The sequence below is a fragment of the Ovis canadensis genome, chromosome 26, assembly GCF_042477335.2.
Source record: "Ovis canadensis isolate MfBH-ARS-UI-01 breed Bighorn chromosome 26, ARS-UI_OviCan_v2, whole genome shotgun sequence".
NCBI classification, from domain to species: domain Eukaryota; kingdom Metazoa; phylum Chordata; class Mammalia; order Artiodactyla; family Bovidae; genus Ovis; species Ovis canadensis.
In genome coordinates this window covers 10,241,541-10,266,141 of record NC_091270.1, presented here as the reverse complement: position 1 = coordinate 10,266,141, position 24,601 = coordinate 10,241,541, and positions in this window count along the sequence as shown.

Sequence of the window (24,601 nt, the reverse complement as noted above, 5' to 3'; positions counted from 1 at the left end):
CCACTGGAACTTCCAAAGGGTCCTTCACACCCTTGCTGCAACTCAAGAAGTTCCCCGACATACCCGTCTCCACTCGAGAGGAAGGACGTGGGGTCCCGCACACATCCAGGGGAGCCCCGTTTCCGCCTCCTAGCTCGAGATGAGGGATCCTTTCCCTGTTTCGTAGGGAAAGAATTCCCGGCGTTCCCGTCGCATCTCAAGAGGAGGCGCTCTCCACAGGAAAGGCGAGAGGAACTCCAGGGTCGTGCCACCATTCCAAGAGTCCCCCAGATGTGTCAGTCCATTCCTGAGGAACCTGTTTTCCCTGCACTGCCTTGACGTTCAAGCCGAGGATCGACTCCCACCACGTGTGCACGTGGGACAGCCCTGTGGGAACGACTCGTGGGAAAGCCTCGTGGGAAAGACTCGAGGGAAAACCATAGATCCTTTGATCCACGCGGCGGACTGCGTGACACTGCTGCTACCGCTCTGGAGGAAAGCGCAAGTGCATGCCCGCATTCGAGACGAGGACTGACTCCCCTGGGGAGACTCCAGAAGTACCCCAAGATCCATGTCAGCACTGGAGAGGAATCCTCAGGTTCCGGCCCCGACTCCACACAAGGTCTTAGGCCCCGGCATCGACGGGAGAGGAATCCCGAGAGGCCCCCGAGGAACTCGCATGGGGACTGGCCTTTCCTGAGGCCACCAGAGCGGGTCCCTGAGGTCCCCGTCGTAAGTCGAGAGCACCTGCCGCAACTCAAGAAAATCCAGGAGGTTTTGCCCTCCAGGCGAGATGAGGCCCATTTCCGCTGAGGCTTCTCGAGGCCAATCACATCTAACCAATGGAACTTCCAAAGGGTCCTTCACACCCTTGCTGCATCTCAAGAAGTTCCCCGACATACCCGTCTGCACTCGAGAGGAAGCACGTGGTGTCCCGCACACATCCAGGGGAGCCCCGTTTCCGCCTCCTAGCTCGAGATGAGGGATCCTTTCCCTGTTTCGTAGGGAAAGAATTCCCGGCATTCCCGTCGCATCTCAAGAGGAGGCGCTCTCCACAGGAAAGGCGAGAGGAACTCCAGGGTCGTGCCACCATTCCAAGAGTCCCCCAGATGTGTCAGTCCATTCCAGAGGAACCTGTTTTCCCTGCACTGCCTTGACGTTCAAGCCGAGGATCGACTTCCACCACGTGTGCACGTGGGACAGCCCTGTGGGAAAGCCTCGTGGGAAAGCCTCGTGGGAAAGACTCGAGGGAAGACCATAGATCCTTTGATCCACGCGGCGGACTGCGTGACACTGCTGCTACCGCTCTGGAGGAAAGCGCAAGTGCATGCCCGCATTCGAGACGAGGACTGACTCCCCAGGGTAGACTCCAGAAGTACCCCAAGATCCATGTCAGCACTGGAGAGGAATCCTCAGGTTCCGGCCCCGACTCCACACAAGGTCTTAGGCCCCGGCATCGACGGGAGAGGAATCCCGAGAGGCCCCCGAGGAACTCGCATGGGGACTGGCCTTTCCTGAGGCCACCAGAGCGGGTCCCTGAGGTCCCCGTCGTAAGTCGAGAGCACCTGCCGCAACTCGAGAAAATCCAGGAGGTTTTGCCCTCCAGGCGAGATGAGGCCCATTTCCGCTGAGGCTTCTCGAGGCCAATCACATCTAACCACTGGAACTTCCAAAGGGTCCTTCACACCCTTGCTGCAACTCAAGAAGTTCCCCGACATACCCGTCTCCACTCAAGAGGAAGCACGTGGGGTCCCGCACACATCCAGGGGAGCCCCGTTTCCGCCTCCTAGCTCGAGATGAGGGATCCTTTCCCTGTTTCGTAGGGAAAGAATTCCCGGCGTTCCCGTCGCATCTCAAGAGGAGGCGCTCTCCACAGGAAAGGCGAGAGGAACTCCAGGGTCGTGCCACCATTCCAAGAGTCCCCCAGATGTGTCAGTCCATTCCAGAGGAACCTGTTTTCCCTGCACTGCCTTGACGTTCAAGCCGAGGATCGACTCCCACCACGTGTGCACGTGGGACAGCCCTGTGGGAAAGCCTCGTGTGAAAGCCTCGTGGAAAGACTCGAGGGAAAACCATAGATCCTTTGATCCACGCGGCGGACTGCGTGACACTGCTGCTACCGCTCTGGAGGAAAGCGCAAGTGCATGCCCGCATTCGAGACGAGGACTGACTCCCCTGGGGAGACTCCAGAAGTACCCCAAGATCCATGTCAGCACTGGAGAGGAATCCTCAGGTTCCGGCACCGACTCCACACAAGGTCTTAGGCCCCGGCAACGACGGGAGACGAATCCCGAGAGGCCCCCGTGGAACTCGCATGGGGACTGGCCTTTCCTGAGGCCACCAGAGCGGTTCCCTGAGGTCCCCGTCGTAAGTCGAGAGCACCTGCCGCAACTCGAGAAAATCCAGGAGGTTTTGCCCTCCAGCCGAGAGGAGGCCCATTTCCGCTGAGGCTTCTCGAGTGCAATCACATCTAACCACTGGAACTTCCAAAGGGTCCTTCACACCATTGCTGCAACTCAAGAAGTTCCCCGACATACCCGTCTGCACTCGAGAGGAAGCACGTGGGGTCCCGCACACATCCAGGGGAGCTCCGTTTCCGCCCCCTAGCTCGAGGTGAGGGATCCTTTCCCTGTTTCGTAGGGAAAGAATTCCCGGCGTTCCCGTCGCATCTCAAGAGGAGGCGCTCTCCACAGGAAAGGCGAGAGAACTCCAGGGTCATGCCACCATTCCAAGAGTCCCCCAGATGTGTCAGTCCATTCCAGAGGAACCTGTTTTCCCTGCACTGCCTTGACGTTCAAGCCGAGGATCGACTCCCACCACGTGTGCACGTGGGACAGCCCTGTGGGAAAGCCTCGTGGGAAAGCCTCGTGGGAAAGACTCGAGGGAAAACCATAGATCCTTTGATCCACGCGGCGGACTGCGTGACACTGCTGCTACCGCTCTGGAGGAAAGCGCAAGTGCATGCCCGCATTCGAGACGAGGACTGACTCCCCTGGGGAGACTCCAGAAGTACCCCAAGATCCATGTCAGCACTGGAGAGGAATCCTCAGGTTCTGGCCCCGACTCCACACAAGGTCTTAGGCCCCGGCATCGACGGGAGAGGAATCCCGAGAGGCCCCCGAGGAACTTGCATGGGGACTGGCCTTTCCTGGGGCCACCAGAGCGGGTCCCTGAGGTCCCCGTCGTAAGTCGAGAGCACCTGCCGCAACTCGAGAAAATCCAGGAGGTTTTGCCCTCCAGGCGAGATGAGGCCCATTTCCGCTGAGGCTTCTCGAGGCCAATCACATCTAACCACTGGAACTTCCAAAGGGTCCTTCACACCATTGCTGCAACTCAAGAAGTTCCCCGACATACCCGTCTCCACTCGAGAGGAAGCACGTGGGGTCCCGCACACATCCAGGGGAGCTCCGTTTCCGCCTCCTAGCTCGAGATGAGGGATCCTTTCCCTGTTTCGTAGGGAAAGAATTCCCGGCGTTCCCGTCGCATCTCAAGAGGAGGCGCTCTCCACAGGAAAGGCGAGAGGAACTCCAGGGTCGTGACACCATTCCAAGAGTCCCCCAGATGTGTCAGTCCATTCCAGTGGAACCTGTTTTCCCTGCACTGCCTTGACGTTCAAGCCGAGGATCGACTCCCACCACGTGTGCACGTGGGACAGCCCTGTGGGAAAGCCTCGTGGGAAAGCCTCGTGGGAAAGACACGAGGGAAAACCATAGATCCTTTGATCCACGCAGCGGACTGCGTGACACTGCTGCTACCGCTCTGGAGGAAAGCGCAAGTGCATGCCCGCATTCGAGACGAGGACTGACTCCCCTGGGGAGACTCCAGAAGTACCCCAAGATCCATGTCAGCACTGGAGAGGAATCCTCAGGTTCCGGCCCCGAGTCCACACAAGGTCTTAGGCCCCGGCATTGACGGGAGAGGAATCCCGAGAGGCCCCCAAGGAACTCGCATGGGGACTGGCCTTTCCTGAGGCCACCAGAGCGGTTCCCTGAGGTCCCCGTCGTAAGTCGAGAGCACCTGCCACAACTCGAGAAAATCCAGGAGGTTTTGCCCTCCAGGCGAGATGAGGCCCATTTCTGCTGAGGCTTCTCGAGGCCAATCACATCTAACCACTGGAACTTCCAAAGGGTCCTTCACACCCTTGCTGCAACTCAAGAAGTTCCCCGACATACCCGTCTGCACTCGAGAGGAAGCACGTGTTGTTCCGCACACATCCAGGGGAGCCCTGTTTCCGCCTCCTAGCTCGAGATGAGGGATCCTTTCCCTGTTTCGTAGGGAAAGAATTCCCGGCGTTCCCGTCGCATCTCAAGAGGAGGCGCTCTCCACAGGAAAGGCGAGAGGAACTCCAGGGTCATGCCACCATTCCAAGAGTCCCCCAGATGTGTCAGTCCATTCCAGAGGAACCTGTTTTCCCTGCACTGCCTTGACGTTCAAGCCGAGGATCGACTCCCACCACGTGTGCCCGTGGGACAGCCCTGTGGTAAAGCCTCGTGGGAAAGCCTCGTGGGAAAGACTCGAGGGAAAACCATAGATCCTTTGATCCACGCGGCGGACTGCGTGACACTGCTGCTACCGCTCTGGAGGAAAGCGCAAGTGCATGCCCGCATTCGAGACGAGGACTGACTCGCCTGGGGAGACTCCAGAAGTACCCCAAGATCCATGTCAGCACTGGAGAGGAATCCTCAGGTTCCGGCCCCGACTCCACACAAGGTCTTAGGCCCCGGCATCGACGGGAGAGGAATCCCGAGAGGCCCCCGAGGAACTCGCATGGGGACTGGCCTTTCCTGAGGCCACCAGAGCGGGTCCCTGAGGTCCCCGTCGTAAGTCGAGAGCACCTGCCGCAACTCGAGAAAATCCAGGAGGTTTTGCCCTCCAGGCGAGATGAGGCCCATTTCCGCTGAGGCTTCTCGAGGCCAATCACATCTAACCACTGGAACTTCCAAAGGGTCCTTCACACCCTTGCTGCAACTCAAGAAGTTCCCCGACATACCCGTCTCCACTCGAGAGGAAGCACGTGGGGTCCCGCACACATCCAGGGGAGCCCCGTTTCCGCCTCCTAGCTCGAGATGAGGGATCCTTTCCCTGTTTCGTAGGGAAAGAATTCCCGGCGTTCCCGTCGCATCTCAAGAGGAGGCGCTCTCCACAGGAAAGGCGAGAGGAACTCCAGGGTCGTGCCACCATTCCAAGAGTCCCCCAGATGTGTCAGTCCATTCCAGAGGAACCTGTTTTCCCTGCACTGCCTTGACGTTCAAGCCGAGGATCGACTCCCACCACGTGTGCACGTGGGACAGCCCTGTGGGAAAGACTCGTGGGAAAGCCTCGTGGGAAAGACTCGAGGGAAAACCATAGATCCTTTGATCCACGCGCCGGACTGCGTACACTGCTGCTACCGCTCTGGAGGAAAGCGCAAGTGCATGCCCGCATTCGAGACGAGGACTGACTCCCCTGGGGAGACTCCAGAAGTACCCCAAGATCCATGTCACCACTGGAGAGGAATCCTCAGTTTCCTGCCCCGACTCCACACAAGGTCTTAGGCCCCGGCATCGACGGGAGAGGAATCCCGAGAGGCCCCCGAGGAACTCGCATGGGGACTGGCCTTTCCTGAGGCCACCAGAGCGGTTCCCTGAGGTCCCCGTCGTAAGTCGAGAGCACCTGCCGCAACTCGAGAAAATCCAGGAGGTTTTGCCCTCCAGCCGAGAGGAGGCCCATTTCCGCTGAGGCTTCTCGAGTGCAATCACATCTAACCACTGGAACTTCCAAAGGGTCCTTCACACCATTGCTGCAACTCAAGAAGTTCCCCGACATACCCGTCTGCACTCGAGAGGAAGCACGTGGGGTCCCGCACACATCCAGGGGAGCTCCGTTTCCGCCCCCTAGCTCGAGGTGAGGGATCCTTTCCCTGTTTCGTAGGGAAAGAATTCCCGGCGTTCCCGGCGCATCTCAAGAGGAGGCGCTCTCCACAGGAAAGGCGAGAGAACTCCAGGGTCATGCCACCATTCCAAGAGTCCCCCAGATGTGTCAGTCCATTCCAGAGGAACCTGTTTTCCCTGCACTGCCTTGACGTTCAAGCCGAGGATCGACTCCCACCACGTGTGCACGTGGGACAGCCCTGTGGGAAAGCCTCGTGGGAAAGCCTCGTGGGAAAGACTCGAGGGAAAAACATAGATCCTTTGATCCACGCGGCGGACTGCGTGACACTGCTGCTACCGCTCTGGAGGAAAGCGCAAGTGCATGCCCGCATTCGAGACGAGGACTGACTCCCCTGGGGAGACTCCAGAAATACCCCAAGATCAATGTCAGCACTGGAGAGGAATCCTCAGGTTCCGGCCCCGACTCCACACAAGGTCTTAGGCCCCGGCATCGACGGGAGAAGAATCCCGAGAGGCCCACGAGGAACTCGCATGGGGACTGGCCTTTCCTGAGGCCACCAGAGCGGGTCCCTGTGGTCCCCGTCGTAAGTCGAGAGCACCTGCCGCAACTCGAGAAAATCCAGGAGGTTTTGCCCTCCAGGCGAGATGAGGCCCATTTCCGCTGAGGCTTCTCGAGGCTAATCACGTCTAACCACTGGAACTTCCAAAGGGTACTTCACACCCTTGCTGCAACTCAAGAAGTTCCCCGACATACCCGTCTGCACTCGAGAGGAAGCACGTGGGTCCCGCACACATCCCGGGGAGCCCCGTTTCCGCCTCCTAGCTCGAGATGAGGGATCCTTTCCCTGTTTCTTAGGGAAAGAATTCCCGGCGTTCCCGTCGCATCTCAAGAGGAGGCGCTCTCCACAGGAAAGGCGAGAGGAACTCCAGGGTCGTGCCACCATTCGAAGAGTCCCCCAGATGTGTCAGTCCATTCCAGAGGAACCAGTTTTCCCTGCACTGCCTTGACGTTCAAGCCGAGGATCGACTCCCACCACGTGTGCACGTGGGACAGCCCTGTGGGAAAGCCTCGTGGGAAAGCCTCGTGGGAAAGACTCGAGGTAAAACCATAGATCCTTTGATCCACGCGGCGGACTGCGTGACACTGCTGCTACCGCTCTGGAGGAAAGCGCAAGTGCATGCCCGCATTCGAGACGAGGACTGACTCCCCTGGGGAGACTCCAGAAGTACCCCAAGATCCATGTCAGCACTGGAGAGGAATCCTCAGGTTCCGGCCCCGACTCCACACAAGGTCTTAGGCCCCGGCATCGACGGGAGAGGAATCCCGAGAGGCCCCCGAGGAACTTGCATGGGGACTGGCCTTTCCTGGGGCCACCAGAGCGGGTCCCTGAGGTCCCCGTCGTAAGTCGAGAGCACCTGCCGCAACTCGAGAAAATCCAGGAGGTTTTGCCCTCCAGGCGAGATGAGGCCCATTTCCGCTGAGGCTTCTCGAGGCCAATCACATCTAACCACTGGAACTTCCAAAGGGTCCTTCACACCATTGCTGCAACTCAAGAAGTTCCCCGACATACCCGTCTCCACTCGAGAGGAAGCACGTGGGGTCCCGCACACATCCAGGGGAGCTCCGTTTCCGCCTCCTAGCTCGAGATGAGGGATCCTTTCCCTGTTTCGTAGGGAAAGAATTCCCGGCGTTCCCGTCGCATCTCAAGAGGAGGCGCTCTCCACAGGAAAGGCGAGAGGAACTCCAGGGTCGTGACACCATTCCAAGAGTCCCCCAGATGTGTCAGTCCATTCCAGTGGAACCTGTTTTCCCTGCACTGCCTTGACGTTCAAGCCGAGGATCGACTCCCACCACGTGTGCACGTGGGACAGCCCTGTGGGAAAGCCTCGTGGGAAAGCCTCGTGGGAAAGACTCGAGGGAAAACCATAGATCCTTTGATCCACGCAGCGGACTGCGTGACACTGCTGCTACCGCTCTGGAGGAAAGCGCAAGTGCATGCCCGCATTCGAGACGAGGACTGACTCCCCTGGGGAGACTCCAGAAGTACCCCAAGATCCATGTCAGCACTGGAGAGGAATCCTCAGGTTCCGGCCCCGAGTCCACACAAGGTCTTAGGCCCCGGCATTGACGGGAGAGGAATCCCGAGAGGCCCCCAAGGAACTCGCATGGGGACTGGCCTTTCCTGAGGCCACCAGAGCGGTTCCCTGAGGTCCCCGTCGTAAGTCGAGAGCACCTGCCACAACTCGAGAAAATCCAGGAGGTTTTGCCCTCCAGGCGAGATGAGGCCCATTTCTGCTGAGGCTTCTCGAGGCCAATCACATCTAACCACTGGAACTTCCAAAGGGTCCTTCACACCCTTGCTGCAACTCAAGAAGTTCCCCGACATACCCGTCTGCACTCGAGAGGAAGCACGTGTTGTTCCGCACACATCCAGGGGAGCCTTGTTTCCGCCTCCTAGCTCGAGATGAGGGATCCTTTCCCTGTTTCGTAGGGAAAGAATTCCCGGCGTTCCCGTCGCATCTCAAGAGGAGGCGCTCTCCACAGGAAAGGCGAGAGGAACTCCAGGGTCATGCCACCATTCCAAGAGTCCCCCAGATGTGTCAGTCCATTCCAGAGGAACCTGTTTTCCCTGCACTGCCTTGACGTTCAAGCCGAGGATCGACTCCCACCACGTGTGCCCGTGGGACAGCCCTGTGGTAAAGCCTCGTGGGAAAGCCTCGTGGGAAAGACTCGAGGGAAAACCATAGATCCTTTGATCCACGCGGCGGACTGCGTGACACTGCTGCTACCGCTCTGGAGGAAAGCGCAAGTGCATGCCCGCATTCGAGACGAGGACTGACTCGCCTGGGGAGACTCCAGAAGTACCCCAAGATCCATGTCAGCACTGGAGAGGAATCCTCAGGTTCCGGCCCCGACTCCACACAAGGTCTTAGGCCCCGGCATCGACGGGAGAGGAATCCCGAGAGGCCCCCGAGGAACTCGCATGGGGACTGGCCTTTCCTGAGGCCACCAGAGCGGGTCCCTGAGGTCCCCGTCGTAAGTCGAGAGCACCTGCCGCAACTCGAGAAAATCCAGGAGGTTTTGCCCTTCAGCCGAGATGAGGCCCATTTCCGCTGAGGCTTCTCGAGGCCAATCACATCTAACCACTGGAACTTCCAAAGGGTCCTTCACACCCTTGCTGCAACTCAAGAAGTTCCCCGACATACCCGTCTCCACTCGAGAGGAAGCACGTGGGGTCCCGCACACATCCAGGGGAGCCCCGTTTCCGCCTCCTAGCTCGAGATGAGGGATCCTTTCCCTGTTTCGTAGGGAAAGAATTCCCGGCGTTCCCGTCGCATCTCAAGAGGAGGCGCTCTCCACAGGAAAGGCGAGAGGAACTCCAGGGTCGTGCCACCATTCCAAGAGTCCCCCAGATGTGTCAGTCCATTCCAGAGGAACCTGTTTTCCCTGCACTGCCTTGACGTTCAAGCCGAGGATCGACTCCCACCACGTGTGCACGTGGGACAGCCCTGTGGGAAAGCCTCGTGGGAAAGCCTCGTGGGAAAGACTCGAGGGAAAACCATAGATCCTTTGATCCACGCGCCGGACTGCGTGACACTGCTGCTACCGCTCTGGAGGAAAGCGCAAGTGCATGCCCGCATTCGAGACGAGGACTGACTCCCCTGGGGAGACTCCAGAAGTACCCCAAGATCCATGTCACCACTGGAGAGGAATCCTCAGTTTCCTGCCCCGACTCCACACAAGGTCTTAGGCCCCGGCATCGACGGGAGAGGAATCCCGAGAGGCCCCCGAGGAACTCGCATGGGGACTGGCCTTTCCTGAGGCCACCAGAGCGGGTCCCTGAGTTCCCCGTCGTAAGTCGAGAGCACCTACCCCAACTCGAGAAAATCCAGGAGGTTTTGCCCTCCAGGCGAGATGAGGCCCATTTCCGCTGAGGCTTCTCGAGGCCAATCGCATCTAACCACTGGAACTTCCAAAGGGTCCTTCACACCCTTGCTGCAACTCAAGAAGTTCCCCGACATACCCGTCTGCACTCGAGAGGAAGCACGTGGTGTCCCGCACACATCCAGGGGAGCCCCGTTTCCGCCTCCTAGCTCGAGATGAGGGATCCTTTCCCTGTTTCGTAGGGAAAGAATTCCCGGCATTCCCGTCGCATCTCAAGAGGAGGCGCTCTCCACAGGAAAGGCGAGAGGAACTCCAGGGTCGTGACACCATTCCAAGAGTCCCCCAGATGTGTCAGTCCATTCCAGAGGAACCTGTTTTCCCTGCACTGCCTTGACGTTCAAGCCGAGGATCGACTCCCACCACGTGTGCACGTGGGACAGCCCTGTGGGAAAGCCTCGTGGGAAAGCCTCGTGGAAAGACTCGAGGGAAAACCATAGATCCTTTGATCCACGCGGCGGACTGCGTGACACTGCTGCTACCGCTCTGGAGGAAAGCGCAAGTGCATGCCCGCATTCGAGACGAGGACTGACTCCCCTGGGGAGACTCCAGAAGTACCCCAAGATCCATGTCAGCACTGGAGAGGAATCCTCAGGTTCCGGCACCGACTCCACACAAGGTCTTAGGCCCCGGCAACGACGGGAGATGAATCCCGAGAGGCCCCCGTGGAACTCGCATGGGGACTGGCCTTTCCTGAGGCCACCAGAGCGGTTCCCTGAGGTCCCCGTCGTAAGTCGAGAGCACCTGCCGCAACTCGAGAAAATCCAGGAGGTTTTGCCCTCCAGCCGAGAGGAGGCCCATTTCCGCTGAGGCTTCTCGAGTGCAATCACATCTAACCACTGGAACTTCCAAAGGGTCCTTCACACCATTGCTGCAACTCAAGAAGTTCCCCGACATACCCGTCTGCACTCGAGAGGAAGCACGTGGGGTCCCGCACACATCCAGGGGAGCTCCGTTTCCGCCCCCTAGCTCGAGGTGAGGGATCCTTTCCCTGTTTCGTAGGGAAAGAATTCCCGGCGTTCCCGGCGCATCTCAAGAGGAGGCGCTCTCCACAGGAAAGGCGAGAGAACTCCAGGGTCATGCCACCATTCCAAGAGTCCCCCAGATGTGTCAGTCCATTCCAGAGGAACCTGTTTTCCCTGCACTGCCTTGACGTTCAAGCCGAGGATCGACTCCCACCACGTGTGCACGTGGGACAGCCCTGTGGGAAAGCCTCGTGGGAAAGCCTCGTGGGAAAGACTCGAGGGAAAACCATAGATCCTTTGATCCACGCGGCGGACTGCGTGACACTGCTGCTACCGCTCTGGAGGAAAGCGCAAGTGCATGCCCGCATTCGAGACGAGGACTGACTCCCCTGGGTAGACTCCAGAAGTACCCCAAGATCCATGTCAGCACTGGAGAGGAATCCTCAGGTTCCGGCCCCGACTCCACACAAGGTCTTAGGCCCCGGCATCGACGGGAGAGGAATCCCGAGAGGCCCCCGAGGAACTCGCATGGGGACTGGCCTTTCCTGAGGCCACCAGAGCGGGTCCCTGAGGTCCCCGTCGTAAGTCGAGAGCACCTGCCGCAACTCGAGAAAATCCAGGAGGTTTGTCCCTCCAGGCGAGATGAGGCCCATTTCCGCTGAGGCTTCTCGAGGCCAATCACATCTAACCACTGGAAATTCCAAAGGGTCCTTCACACCCTTGCTGCAACTCAAGAAGTTCCCCGACATACCCGTCTGCACTCGAGAGGAAGCACGTGTTGTTCCGCACACATCCAGGGGAGCCCCGTTTCCGCCTCCTAGCTCGAGATGAGGGATCCTTTCCCTGTTTCGTAGGGAAAGAATTCCCGGCGTTCCCGTCGCATCTCAAGAGGAGGCGCTCTCCACAGGAAAGGCGAGAGGAACTCCAATGTCGTGACACCATTCCAAGAGTCCCCCAGATGTGTCAGTCCATTCCAGAGGAACCTGTTTTCCCTGCACTGCCTTGACGTTCAAGCCGAGGATCGACTCCCACCACGTGTGCACGTGGGACAGCCCTGTGGGAAAGCCTCGTGGGAAAGCCTCGTGGGAAAGACTCGAGGGAAAAACATAGATCCTTTGATCCACGCGGCGGACTGCGTGACACTGCTGCTACCGCTCTGGAGGAAAGCGCAAGTGCATGCCCGCATTCGAGACGAGGACTGACTCCCCTGGGGAGACTCCAGAAATACCCCAAGATCAATGTCAGCACTGGAGAGGAATCCTCAGGTTCCGGCCCCGACTCCACACAAGGTCTTAGGCCCCGGCATCGACGGGAGAAGAATCCCGAGAGGCCCACGAGGAACTCGCATGGGGACTGGCCTTTCCTGAAGCCACCAGAGCGGGTCCCTGTGGTCCCCGTCGTAAGTCGAGAGCACCTGCCGCAACTCGAGAAAATCCAGGAGGTTTTGCCCTCCAGGCGAGATGAGGCCCATTTCCGCTGAGGCTTCTCGAGGCTAATCACGTCTAACCACTGGAACTTCCAAAGGGTACTTCACACCCTTGCTGCAACTCAAGAAGTTCCCCGACATACCCGTCTGCACTCGAGAGGAAGCACGTGGGTCCCGCACACATCCCGGGGAGCCCCGTTTCCGCCTCCTAGCTCGAGATGAGGGATCCTTTCCCTGTTTCTTAGGGAAAGAATTCCCGGCGTTCCCGTCGCATCTCAAGAGGAGGCGCTCTCCACAGGAAAGGCGAGAGGAACTCCAGGGTCGTGCCACCATTCGAAGAGTCCCCCAGATGTGTCAGTCCATTCCAGAGGAACCAGTTTTCCCTGCACTGCCTTGACGTTCAAGCCGAGGATCGACTCCCACCACGTGTGCACGTGGGACAGCCCTGTGGGAAAGCCTCGTGGGAAAGCCTCGTGGGAAAGACTCGAGGTAAAACCATAGATCCTTTGATCCACGCGGCGGACTGCGTGACACTGCTGCTACCGCTCTGGAGGAAAGCGCAAGTGCATGCCCGCATTCGAGACGAGGACTGACTCCCCTGGGGAGACTCCAGAAGTACCCCAAGATCCATGTCAGCACTGGAGAGGAATCCTCAGGTTCCGGCCCCGACTCCACACAAGGTCTTAGGCCCCGGCATCGACGGGAGAGGAATCCCGAGACGCCCCCGAGGAACTCGCATGGGGACTGGCCTTTCCTGAGGCCACCAGAGCGGGTCCCTGAGGTCCCCGTCGTAAGTCGAGAGCACCTGCCGCAACTCGAGAAAATCCAGGAGGTTTTGCCCTCCAGGCGAGATGAGGCCCATTTCCGCTGAGGCTTCTCGAGGCCAATCACATCTAACCACTGGAACTTCCAAAGGGTCCTTCACACCATTGCTGCAACTCAAGAAGTTCCCCAACATACCCGTCGGCACTCGAGAGGAAGCACGTGGGGTCCCGCACACATCCAGGGGAGCCCCGTTTCCGCCTCCTAGCTCGAGATGAGGGATCCTTTCCCTGTTTCGTAGGGAAAGAATTCCCGGCGTTCCCGTCGCATCTCAAGAGGAGGCGCTCTCCACAGGAAAGGCGAGAGGAACTCCAGGGTCGTGCCACCATTCCAAGAGTCCCCCAGATGTGTCAGTCCATTCGAGAGGAACCTGTTTTCCCTGCACTGCCTTGACGTTCAAGCCGAGGATCGACTCCCACCACGTGTGCACGTGGGACAGCCCTGTGGGAAAGCCTCGTGGGAAAGCCTCGTGGGAAAGACTCGAGGGAAAACCATAGATCCTTTGATCCACGCGGCGGACTGCGTGACACTGCTGCTACCGCTCTGGAGGAAAGCGCAAGTGCATGCCCGCATTCGAGACGAGGACTGACTCCCCTGGGGAGACTCCAGAAGTACCCCAAGATCCATGTCAGCACTGGAGAGGAATCCTCAGGTTCCGGCCCCGACTCCACACAAGGTCTTAGGCCCCGGCATCGACGGTAGAGGAATCCCGAGAGGCCCCCGAGGAACTCGCATGGGGACAGGCCTTTCCTGAGGCCACCAGAGCGGTTCCCTGAGGTCCCCGTCGTAAGTCGAGAGCACCTGCCGCAACTCGAGAAAATCCAGGAGGTTTTGCCCTCCAGGCGAGATGAGGCCCATTTCCACTGAGGCTTCTCGAGTCCAATCACATCTAACCACTGGAACCTCCAAAGGGTCCTTCAAACAATTGCTGCAACTCAAGAAGTTCCCCGACATACCCGTCTCCACTCGAGGGGAAGCACGTGGGGTCCCGCACACATCCAGGGGAGCCCCGTTTCCGCCTCTTAGCTCGAGATGAGGGATCCTTTCCCTGTTTCGTAGGGAAAGAATTCCCGGCGTTCCCGTCGCATCTCAAGAGGAGGCGCTCTCCACAGGAAAGGCGAGAGGAACTCCAGGGTCATGCCACCATTCCAAGAGTCCCCCAGGTGTGTCAGTCCATTCCAGAGGAACCTGTTTTCCCTGCACTGCCTTGACGTTCAAGCCGAGGATCGACTCCCACCACGTGTGCACGTGGGACAGCCCTGTGGGAAAGCCTCGTGGGAAAGCCTCGTGGGAAAGACTCGAGGGAAAAACATAGATCCTTTGATCCACGCGGCGGACTGCGTGACACTGCTGCTACCGCTCTGGAGGAAAGCGAAAGTGCATGCCCGCATTCGAGACGAGGACTGACTCCCCTGGGGAGACTCCAGAAGTACCCCAAGATCCATGTCAGCACTGGAGAGGAATCCTCAGGTTCCGGCCCTGACTCCACACAAGGTCTTAGGCCCCGGCATCGACGGGAGAGGAATCCCGAGACGCCCCCGAGGAACTCGCATGGGGACTGGCCTTTCCTGAGGCCACCAGAGTGGGTCCCTGAGGTCCCCGTCGTAAGTCGAGAGCACCTGCGGCAACTCGAGAAAATCCAGGAGGTTTTGCCCTCCAGGCGAGATGAGGCCCATTTCCGCTGAGGCTTCTCGAGGCTAATCACGTCTAACAACTGGAACTTCCAAAGGGTCCTTCACACCTTTGCTGCAACTCAAGAAGTTCCCCGACATACCCGTCTCCACTCGAGAGGAAGCACGTGGGTCCCGCACACATCCAGGGGAGCCCCGTTTCCGCCTCCTAGCTCGAGATGAGGGATCCTTTCCCTGTTTCATAGGGAAAGAATTCCCGGCGTTCCCGTCGCATCTCAAGAGGAGGCGCTCTCCACAGGAAAGGCAAGAGGAACTCCAGGGTCGTGCCACCATTCCAAGAGTCCCCCAGATGTGTCAGTCCATTCGAGAGGAACCTGTTTTCCCTGCACTGCCTTGACGTTCAAGCCGAGGATCGACTCCCACCACGTGTGCACGTGGGACAGCCCTGTGGGAAAGCCTCGTGGGAAAGCCTCGTGGGAAAGACTCGAGGGAAAACCATCGGTCCTTTGATCCACGCGGCGGACTGCGTGACACTGCTGCTACCGCTCTGGAGGAAAGCGCAAGTGCATGCCCGCATTCGAGACGAGGACTGACTCCCCTGGGGAGACTCCAGAAGTACCCCAAGATCCATGTCAGCACTGGAGAGGAATCCTCAGGTTCCGGCCCCGACTCCACACAAGGTCTTAGGCCCCGGCATCGACGGGAGAGGAATCCCGAGAGGCCCCCGGGGAACTCGCATGGGGACTGGCCTTTCCTGAGGCCACCAGAGCGGGTCCCTGAGGTCCTCGTCGTAAGTCGAGAGCACCTGCCGCAACTCGAGAAAATCCAGGAGGTTTTGCCCTCCAGGCGAGATGAGGCCCATTTCCGCTGAGGCTTCTCGAGGCCAATCACATCTAGCCACTGGACCTTCCAAAGGGTCCTTCACACCCTTGCTGCAACTCAAGAAGTTCCCCGACATACCCGTGTGCACTCGAGAGGAAGCACGTGGTGTCCCGCACACATCCAGGGGAGACCCGTTTCCGCCTCCTAGCTCGAGATGAGGGATCCTTTCCCTGTTTCGTAGGGAAAGAATTCCCAGCGTTCCCGTCGTATCTCAAGAGGAGGCGCTCTCCACAGGAAAGGCGAGAGGAACTCCAGGGTCATGCCACCATTCCAAGAGTCCCCCAGATGTGTCAGTCCATTCCAGAGGAAACTCTTTTCCAAGCACTGCCTTGACGTTCAAGCCGAGGATCGACTCCCACCACGTGTGCACGTGGGACAGCCCTGTGGGAAAGCCTCGTGGGAAAGACTCGAGGGAAAACCATAGATCCTTTGATCCACGCGGCGGACTGTGTGACACTGCTGCTACCGCTCTGGAGGAAAGCGCAAGTGCATGCCCGCATTCGAGACGAGGACTGACTCCCCTGGGGAGACTCCAGAAGTACCCCAAGATACATGTCAGCACTGGAGAGGAATCCTCAGGTTCCGGCCCCGACTCCACACAAGGTCTTAGGCCCCGGCATCGACGGGAGAGGAATCCCGAGACGCCCCCGAGGAACTCGCATGGGGACTGGCCTTTCCTGAGGCCACCAGAGCGGTTCCCTGAGGTCCCGTCGTAAGTCGAGAGCACCTGCCGCAACTCGAGAAAATCCAGGAGATTTTGCCCTCCAGGAGCGATGAGGCCCATTTCTGCTGAGGCTTCTCGAGGCCAATCACATCTAACCACTGGAACTTCCAAAGATCCTTCACACCATTGCTGCAACTCAAGAAGTTCCCCGACATACCCGTCTGCACTCGAGAGGAAGCACGTGGGGTCCCGCACACATCCAGGGGAGCCCCGTTTCCGCCTTCTAGCTCGAGATGAGGGATCCTTTCCCTGTTTCGTAGGGAATGAATTCCCGGCGTTCCCGTCGCATCTCAAGAGGAGGCGCTCTCCACAGGAAAGGCGAGAGGAACTCCAGGGTCGTGCCACCATTCCAAGAGTCCCCCAGATGTGTCAGTCCATTCCAGAGGAACCTGTTTACCCTGCACTGCCTTGACGTTCAAGCCGAGGATCGACTCCCACCACGTGTGCACGTGGGACAGCCCTGTGGAAAGCCTCGTGGGAAAGCCTCGTGGGAAAGACTCGAGGGAAAACCATAGATCCTTTGATCCACGCGGCGGACTGCGTGACACTGCTGCTACCGCTCTGGAGGAAAGCGCAAGTGCATACCCGCATTCGAGACGAGGACTGACTCCCCTGGGGAGACTCCAGAAGTACCCCAAGATCCATGTCAGCACTGGAGAGGAATCCTCAGGTTCCGCCCCCGACTCCACACAAGGTCTTAGGCCCCGGCATCGACGGGAGAGGAATCCCGAGAGGCCCCCGAGGAACTCGCATGGGGACTGGCCTTTCCTGAGGCCACCAGAGCGGGTCCCTGAGGTCCCCGTCGTAAGTCGAGAGCACCTGCCGCAACTCGAGAAAATCCAGGAGATTTTGCCCTCCAGGCGCGATGAGGCCCATTTCCGCTGAGGCTTCTCGAGGCCAATCACATCTAACCACTGGAACTTCCAAAGATCCTTCACACCATTGCTGCAACTCAAGAAGTTCCCCGACATACCCGTCTCCACTCGAGAGGAAGCACGTGGGGTCCCGCGCACATCCAGGGGAGACCCGTTTCCGCCTCCTAGCTCGAGATGAGGGATCCTTTCCCTGTTTCGTAGGGAAAGAATTCCCGGCGTTCCCGTCGCATCTCAAGTGGAGGCGCTCTCCACAGGAAAGGCGAGAGGAACTCCAGGGTCCTGACACCATTCCAAGAGTCCCCCAGATGTGTCAGTCCATTCCAGAGGAACCTGTTTTCCCTGCACTGCCTTGACGCTCAAGCCGAGGATCGACTCCCACCACGTGTGCACGTGGGACAGCCCTGTGGGAAAGCCTCGTGGGAAAGCCTCGTGGGAAAGACTCGAGGGAAAACAATAGATCCTTTGATCCACGCGGCGGACTGCGTGACACTGCTGCTACCGCTCTGGAGGAAAGCGCAAGTGCATGCCCGCATTCGAGACGAGGACTGACTCCCCTGGGGAGACTCCAGAAGTACCCCAAGATCCATGTCAGCACTGGAGAGGAATCCTCAGGTTCCGGCCCCGACTCCACACAAGGTCTTAGGCCCCGGCATCGACGGGAGAGGAATCCCGAGAGGCCCCCGAGGAACTCGCATGGGGACTGGCCTTTCCTGAGGCCACCAGAGCGGGTCCCTGAGGTCCCCGTCGTAAGTCGAGAGCACCTGCCGCAACTCGAGAAAATCCAGGAGGTTTTGCCCTCCAAGCGTGATGAGGCCCATTTCCGCTGAGGCTTCTCGAGGCTAATCACGTCTAACAACTGGAACTTCCAAAGGGTCCTTCACACCCTTGCTGCAACTCAAGAAGTTCCCCGACATACCCGTCTCCACTCGAGAGGAAGCACGTGGGTCCCGAACACATCCAGGGGAGCCCCGTTTCCGCCTCCTAGCTCGAGATGAGGGATCCTTTCCCTGTTTCATAGGGAAAGAATTCCCGGCGTTCCCGTCGCATCTCAAGAGGAGGCGCTCTCCACAGGAAAGGCGAGAGGAACTCCAGGGTCGTGCCACCATTCCAAGAGTCCCCCAGATGAGTCAGTCCATTCCAGAGGAACCTGTTTTCCCTGCACTGCCTTGACGTTCAAGCCGAGGATCGACTCCCACCACGTGTGCACGTGGGACAGCCCTGTGGGAAAGCCTCGTGGGAAAGCCTCGTGGGAAAGACTCGAGGGAAAACCATAGATCCTTTGATCCACGCGGCGGACTGCGTGACACTGCTGCTACCGCTCTGGAGGAAAGCGCAAGTGCATGCCCGCATTCGAGACGAGGACTGACTCCCCTGGGGAGACTCCAGAAGTACCCCAAGATCCATGTCAGCACTGGAGAGGAATCCTCAGGTTCCGGTCCCGACTCCACACAAGGTCTTAGGCCCCGGCATCGACGGGAGAGGAATCCCGAGAGGCCCCCGAGGAACTCGCATGGGGACTGGCCTTTCCTGAGGCCACCAGAGCGGTTCCCTGAGGTCCCCGTCGTAAGTCGAGAGCACCTGCCGCAACTCGAGAAAATCCAGGAAATTTTGCCCTCCAGGCGGGATGAGGCCCATTTCCGCTGAGGCTTCTCGAGGCCAATCACATCTAACCACTGGAACTTCCAAAGATCCTTCACACCATTGCTGCAACTCAAGAAGTTCCCCGACATACCCGTCTCCACTCGAGAGGAAGCACGTGGGGTCCCGCACACATCCAGGGGAGACCCGTTTCCGCCTCCTAGCTCGAGTTGAGGGATCCTTTCCCTGTTTCGTAGGGAAAGAATTCCCGGCGTTCCCGTCCCATCTCAAGTGGAGGCGCTCTCCACAGGAAAGGCGAGAGGAACTCCAGGGTCCTGACACCATTCCAAGAGTCCCCCTGATGTGTCAGTCCATTCCAGAGGAACCTGTTTTCCCTGCACTGCCTTGACGTTCAAGCCGAGGATCGACTCCCACCACGTGTGCACGTGGGACAGCCCTGTGGGAAAGCCTCGTGGGAAAGCCTCGTGGGAAAGACTCGAGGGAAAACAATAGATCCTTTGATCCACGCGGCGGACTGCGTGACACTGCTGCTACCGCTCTGGAGGAAAGCGCAAGTGCATGCCCGCATTCGAGACGAGGACTGACTCCCCTGGGGAGACTCCAGAAGTACCCCAAGATCCATGTCAGCACTGGAGAGGAATCCTCAGGTTCCGGCCCCGACTCCACACAAGGTATTAGGCCCCGGCATCGACGGGAGAGGAATCCCGAGAGGCCACCGAGGAACTCGCATGGGGACTGGCCTTTCCTGAGGCCACCAGAGCGGGTCCCTGAGGTCCCCGTCGTAAGTCGAGAGCACCTGCCGCAACTCGAGAAAATCCAGGAGGTTTTGCCCTCCAGGCGAGATGAGGCCCATTTCCGCTGAGGCTTCTCGAGGCTAATCTCGTCTAACAACTGGAACTTCCAAAGGGTCCTTCACACCATTGCTGCAACTCAAGAAGTTCCCCGAAATACCCGTCTCCACTCGAGAGGAAGCACGTGGGTCCCGAACACATCCAGGGGAGCCCCGTTTCCGCCTCCTAGCTCGAGATTAGGGATCCTTTCCCTGTTTCATAGGGAAAGAATTCCCAGCGTTCCCGTCGCATCTCAAGAGGAGGCGCTCTCCACAGGAAAGGCGAGAGGAACTCCAGGGTCGTGCCACCATTCCAAGAGTCCCCCAGATGTGTCAGTCCATTCCAGAGGAACCTGTTTTCCCAGCACTGCCTTGACGTTCAAGCCGAGGATCGACTCCCACCACGTGTGCACGTGGGACAGCCCTGTGGGAAAGCCTCGTGGGAAAGCCTCGTGGGAAAGACTCGAGGGAAAACCATAGATCCTTTGATCCACGCGGCGGTCTGCGTGACACTGCTGCTACCGCTCTGGAGGAAAGCGCAAGTGCATGCCCGCATTCGAGACGAGGACTGACTCCCGTGGGGAGACTCCAGAAGTACCCCAAGATCCATGTCAGCACTGGAGAGGAATCCTCAGGTTCCGGCCCCGACTCCACACAAAGTCTTAGGCCCCGGCATCGACGGGAGAGGAATCCCGAGAGGCCCCCGAGGAACTCGCATGGGGACTGGCCTTTCCTGAGGCCACCAGAGCGGGTCCCTGAGGTCCCCGTCGTAAGTCGAGAGCACCTGCCGCAACTCGAGAAAATCCAGGAGGTTTTGCCCTCCAGGCGCGATGAGGCCCATTTCCGCTGAGGCTTCTCGAGGCCAATCACATCTAACCACTGGAACTTCCTAAGATCCTTCACACCATTGCTGCAACTCAAGAAGTTCCCCGACATACCCGTCTCCACTCGAGAGGAAGCACGTGGGTCCCGCCCACATCCAGGGGAGCCCCGTTTCCGCCTCCTAGCTCGAGATGAGGGATCCTTTCCCTGTTTCGTAGGGAAAGAATTCCGGGCTTTCCCGTCGCATCTCAAGAGGAGGCGCTCTCCACAAGAAAGGCGAGAGGAACTCCAGGGTCTTGCCACCATTCCAAGAGTCCCCCAGATGTGTCAGTCCATTCCAGAGGAACCTGTTTTCCCTGCACTGCCTTGACGTTCAAGCCGAGGATCGACTCCCACCACGTGTGCACGTGGGACAGCCCTGTGGGAAAGCCTCGTGGGAAAGCCTCGTGGGAAAGACTCGAGGGAAAACCATAGATCCTTTGATCCACGCGGCGGACTGCGTGACACTGTTGCTACCGCTCTGGAGGAAAGCGCAAGTGCATGCCCGCATTCGAGACGAGGACTGACTCCCCTGGGGAGACTCCAGAAGTACCCCAAGATCCATGTCAGCACTGGAGAGGAATCCTCAGGTTCCGGTCCCGACTCCACACAAGGTCTTAGGCCCCGGCATCGACGGGAGAGGAATCCCGAGAGGCCCCCGAGGAACTCGCATGGGGACTGGCCTTTCCTGAGGCCACCAGAGCGGTTCCCTGAGGTCCCCGTCGTAAGTCGAGAGCACCTGCCGCAACTCGAGAAAATCCAGGAGGTTTTGCCCTCCAGGCGAAATGAGGCCCATTTCCGCTGAGGCTTCTCGAGGCCAATCACATCTAGCCACTGGACCTTCCAAAGGGTCCTTCACACCCTTGCTGCAACTCAAGAAGTTCCCCGACATACCCGTGTGCACTCGAGAGGAAGCACGTGGTGTCCCGCACACATCCAGGGGAGACCCGTTTCCGCCTCCTAGCTCGAGATGAGGGATCCTTTCCCTGTTTCGTAGGGAAAGAATTCCCGGCGTTCCCGTCGTATCTCAAGAGGAGGCGCTCTCCACAGGAAAGGCGAGAGGAACTCCAGGGTCATGCCACCATTCCAAGAGTCCCCCAGATGTGTCAGTCCATTCCAGAGGAAACTCTTTTCCCAGCACTGCCTTGACGTTCAAGCCGAGGATCGACTCCCACCACGTGTGCACGTGGGACAGCCCTGTGGGAAAGCCTCGTGGGAAAGACTCGAGGGAAAACCATAGATCCTTTGATCCACGCGGCGGACTGTGTGACACTGCTGCTACCGCTCTGGAGGAAAGCGCAAGTGCATGCCCGCATTCGAGACGAGGACTGACTCCCCTGGGGAGACTCCAGAAGTACCCCAAGATCCATGTCAGCACTGGAGAGGAATCCTCAGGTTCCGGTCCCTACTCCACACAAGGTCTTAGGCCCCGGCATCGACGGTAGAGGAATCCCGAGACGCCCCCGAGGAACTCGCATGGGGACTGGCCTTTCCTGAGGCCACCAGAGCGGGTCCCTGAGGTCCCCGTCGTAAGTCGAGAGCACCTGCCGCAACTCGAGAAAATCCAGGAGATTTTGCCCTCCAGGCGCGATGAGGCCCTTTTCCGCTGAGGCTTCTCGAGGCCAATCACATCTAACCACTGGAACTTCCAAAGATCCTTCACACCATTGCTGCAACTCAAGAAGTTCCCCGACATACCCGTCTCCACTCGAGAGGAAGCACGTGGGGTCCCGCACACATCCAGGGGAGACCCGTTTCCGCCTCCTAGCTCGAGATGAGGGATCCTTTCCCTGTTTCGTAGGGAAAGAATTCCCGGCGTTCCCGTCGCATCTCAAGTGGAGGCGCTCTCCACAGGAAAGGCGAGAGGAACTCCAGGGTCCTGACACCATTCCAAGAGTCCCCCAGATGTGTCAGTCCATTCCAGAGGAACCTGTTTTCCCTGCACTGCCTTGACGTTCAAGCCGAGGATCGATTCCCACCACGTGTGCACGTGGGACAGCCCTGTGGGAAAGCCTCGTGGGAAAGCCTCGTGGGAAAGACTCGAGGGAAAACAATAGATCCTTTGATCCACGCGGCGGACTGCGTGACACTGCTGCTACCGCTCTGGAGGAAAGCGCAAGTGCATGCCCGCATTCGAGACGAGGACTGACTCCCCTGGGGAGACTCCAGAAGTACCCCAAGATCCATGTCAGCACTGGAGAGGAATCCTCAGGTTCCGGCCCCGACTCCACACAAGGTCTTAGGCCCCGGCATCGACGGGAGAGGAATCCCGAGAGGCCCCCGAGGAACTCGCATGGGGACTGGCCTTTCCTGAGGCCACCAGAGCGGGTCCCTGAGGTCCCCGTCGTAAGTCGAGAGCACCTGCCGCAACTCGAGAAAATCCAGGAGGTTTTGCCCTCCAAGCGTGATGAGGCCCATTTCCGCTGAGGCTTCTCGAGGCCAATCACATCTAACCACTGGAACTTCCAAAGGGTCCTTCACACCCTTGCTGCAACTCAAGAAGTTCCCCGACATACCCGTCTCCACTCGAGAGGAAGCACGTGGGTCCCGAACACATCCAGGGGAGCCCCGTTTCCGCCTCCTAGCTCGAGATGAGGGATCCTTTCCCTGTTTCATAGGGAAAGAATTCCCGGCGTTCCCGTCGCATCTCAAGAGGAGGCGCTCTCCACAGGAAAGGCGAGAGGAACTCCAGGGTCGTGCCACCATTCCAAGAGTCCCCCAGATGAGTCAGTCCATTCCAGAGGAACCTGTTTTCCCTGCACTGCCTTGACGTTCAAGCCGAGGATCGACTCCCACCACGTGTGCACGTGGGACAGCCCTGTGGGAAAGCCTCGTGGGAAAGCCTCGTGGGAAAGACTCGAGGGAAAACAATAGATCCTTTGATCCACGCGGCGGACTGCGTGACACTGCTGCTACCGCTCTGGAGGAAAGCGCAAGTGCATGCCCGCATTCGAGACGAGGACTGACTCCCCTGGGGAGACTCCAGAAGTACCCCAAGATCCATGTCAGCACTGGAGAGGAATCCTCAGGTTCCGGCCCCGACTCCACACAAGGTATTAGGCCCCGGCATCGACGGGAGAGGAATCCCGAGAGGCCACCGAGGAACTCGCATGGGGACTGGCCTTTCCTGAGGCCACCAGAGCGGGTCCCTGAGGTCCCCGTCGTAAGTCGAGAGCACCTGCCGCAACTCGAGAAAATCCAGGAGGTTTTGCCCTCCAGGCGAGATGAGGCCCATTTCCGCTGAGGCTTCTCGAGGCTAATCACGTCTAACAACTGGAACTTCCAAAGGGTCCTTCACACCATTGCTGCAACTCAAGAAGTTCCCCGAAATACCCGTCTCCACTCGAGAGGAAGCACGTGGGTCCCGAACACATCCAGGGGAGCCCCGTTTCCGCCTCCTAGCTCGAGATTAGGGATCCTTTCCCTGTTTCATAGGGAAAGAATTCCCAGCGTTCCCGTCGCATCTCAAGAGGAGGCGCTCTCCACAGGAAAGGCGAGAGGAACTCCAGGGTCGTGCCACCATTCCAAGAGTCCCCCAGATGTGTCAGTCCATTCCAGAGGAACCTGTTTTCCCTGCACTGCCTTGACGTTCAAGCCGAGAATCGACTCCCACCACGTGTGCACGTGGGACAGCCCTGTGGGAAAGCCTCGTGGGAAAGCCTCGTGGGAAAGACTCGAGGGAAAACCATAGATCCTTTGATCCACGCGGCAGTCTGCGTGACACTGCTGCTACCGCTCTGGAGGAAAGCGCAAGTGCATGCCCGCATTCGAGACGAGGACTGACTCCCCTGGGGAGACTCCAGAAGTACCCCAAGATCCATGTCAGCACTGGAGAGGAATCCTCAGGTTCCGGCCCCGACTCCACACAAAGTCTTAGGCCCCGGAATCGACGGGAGAGGAATCCCGAGAGGCCCCCGAGGAACTCGCATGGGGACTGGCCTTTCCTGAGGCCACCAGAGCGGGTCCCTGAGGTCCCCGTCGTAAGTCGAGAGCACCTGCCGCAACTCGAGAAAATCCAGGAGGTTTTGCCCTCCAGGCGCGATGAGGCCCATTTCCGCTGAGGCTTCTCGAGGCCAATCACATCTAACCACTGGAACTTCCAAAGATCCTTCACACCATTGCTGCAACTCAAGAAGCTCCCCGACATACCCGTCTGCACTCGAGAGGAAGCACGTGGGGTCCCGCACACATCCAG